The sequence below is a fragment of the Gadus morhua genome, chromosome 21 (assembly GCF_902167405.1).
Source record: "Gadus morhua chromosome 21, gadMor3.0, whole genome shotgun sequence".
Taxonomy (NCBI): domain Eukaryota; kingdom Metazoa; phylum Chordata; class Actinopteri; order Gadiformes; family Gadidae; genus Gadus; species Gadus morhua.
This window is the reverse complement of record NC_044068.1, coordinates 14716620-14719119: the sequence shown is the minus strand read 5'-3', so window position 1 is coordinate 14719119 and position 2500 is coordinate 14716620. Positions and strand designations below refer to the sequence as shown.

Sequence of the window (2500 nt, the reverse complement as noted above, 5' to 3'; positions counted from 1 at the left end):
GTTTGGGTTGTGTCCGTTGTTACGTTGCGGCCAGACATATTTGAACAGAATTAAAAGAATGGGATCAAAAACGTTTGGGAACCACTGCCATATGGGTTGGTTTGTTGTTCTTCTAAAAAATGTAAACTATATGCGGCCATTCCCAGCATCAGAGTTTTGTCTCCTAATTGATTCCATCCCTCAGGACTATGATTCAGGCTGGCTTTTATTTCAGCACTACACATACTATAAGTGGCCGATATATAAACATGCTGTACTTCAACTTAAAATATTAAACCTTCTCCCACTTTCTCAGTTGCAGAGAACAGCCTGTGGGCGGATTTCTATTATAGTAGAATCATGCAGATTTTTCCAAGAAAAAAGGCTAAAACTTAATGATGTATTTTTCAGAATTTTTTACTTTGTATTATTAATGTGTATCATAGCCAGTCAATTCCTTTTAGTTTATATTATAACTTACATGATTGTTATTGTCTCAAATCACGGAGCTGGAGCTCAGTGAGGGATTCTGAGTAGGCTGTAATTCTGCTCCCGGCCAAAGGGGTCAGTTATGAGAAGGAATCTCTGACTCTTACACGTAGCTTTTTCAAGGGCCATTATATAAGAGGATGCCGACTTGAACAACCAGCATGCCAATTGTTGGGTTTTGTTCCTACAACATTAAAATCTGAAAAGCCCCAGCGATGTCCCCCCTTGACGGCTGTCAGTCCCCTTCATGGCATTCTGCAGCTTGGCCTAATATAGCTTGGCTGCCAGTAGGCATACTGTTAAAATGCCAGTGAACCCCAAATCGTGTTTTTGTCTTGTTTTTAACATTTAATTTGGGTCATTTTGTCATATTTAATAAAATAATACTGGGATTTAGAATAAGAATTTGCTCGGAGAGGGTTAAGCTTCTCGAGCATTTATAGCACGGTGTGAGTGCACTTTATAAACAACGTCGTCCACTCTTACTCAACGACGCATACTTGCAACTATAAAAAAGTATCACAAAGTTGTCATGGGCTGTAACCACGGGGATTACACCTCCCCTCTCCTAGAACTATCAGCCCAAAACCCATTTTTCTCTAATCTCACAGCTCTAATTCAAACTGAAACTGGAGGTTCATTGAGGGTTTAACGGGGGAGCGGGCTAAAGTGAGGGAGCCACAGTCAACGGGGGAACCACGGGACAGAGGGAGACCTGTTTGTCGACGGCGTTACTGACGTTATGCGATTAATCAGATCCTGGTCGGCCAGGTTGGTTATCGAGGCCACGCCGCGTTAACCAAAAGGCTATAGATCAGTGGTCTCCACACAGGAGTGAGATAATGAGTGTATGTTGGGCTGGAAGGGGCCGGGGATGCGTTGGGGGAATGCGTGTGACCCATATCTTTTGTTTGAGATCTGATGATTTCTTTAACCCTCAAATCACATCTCTGATTGTCGTGTCAAGGCGAACCGAGACGGGGGGACCACCAGAATCAAACGACAATCAAACTGATGAAAGATCTCACACTTTGTCGTTTCCATGGCAACTAAAGGGCGCTTTCTGTGAAAGTGCCATTGTTAATGCGTTAGAGCCTAAGGCGCTCGCCAACATACAACCGACCTCGTACAATGAACAGCTCCTTCTCTGGACCGTTTCCTCCACTTCTGCGGCCTAATCAGTGGCATTGAGCTGTTGATTGATGGAGACGATCAGGTTGTTTCCTGACTGTGCCAGGGGTGGTGATTGGTCAATAGCGTTATGATGATGACAGCTGTGGTTTGATTTAGTATTCACAAGTCAATGTCTCACCGAGCCATTTTGCTGACGTGCCACGTTATGTTCAATATCCATATTGTTTAGCCCTATGCCTTTCTAAGTGTGTGTGTGTTTGCCAGTGTGTGCTTGCCAGTGTGGGTGTGTGTGTTTGCTGCAGGCTAGTCTCTTTAAGTAGAGTCTCTGCCAGATGCTGAGCCATTCTGGTATCTCAGCTCAGGACGCTGATCTATCTGCTCCCTGGCAGCCTGTCAGGGTGTCTGACGGACGGATACACACACACACACACAAGCATGCATGCAGGCCTGCATGCACGCACACACACACACACACACACACACACACACACACACACACACACACACACACACACACACACACACACACACACACACACACACACACACACACACACACACACACACATACTGTATACGCATTATGCACCACATGCCTGCTTTGTAAGATACAATAAAAGAGTTTCATCATGCGCGTCTGAGGACAGCGTGTTCCAGCAACACTGCGGAATGGATAACAGATGCCGGTTCACCAACCCAGGCTCACTTCAATAGGCCCTGCAACTTAAACAGCAGCCTGAAACTAAAAAGTCCCAACTTTGTTTCCAAGGAAGTGAAAGATGATGTGCAATTGGGATTACCCCAACCTTGACCACAGGTTAAAGGACAATCGATTCCAGCCCTTGCTCGTCCCTCTATTGTGGGCTAAGTCTCAGCTGAGCGAGGCCTTAGTGGGTTT

General features: G+C 45.2%; 1 protein-coding gene across 1 annotated transcript in view; it reads right to left on the bottom strand.

The window, feature by feature from the left end:
* The window catches only part of LOC115534030 (methyltransferase-like protein 24), a 34277-nt gene that overhangs the window by 14240 nt on the left and 17537 nt on the right, over positions 1 to 2500 (bottom strand). The window lies entirely within an intron of this gene.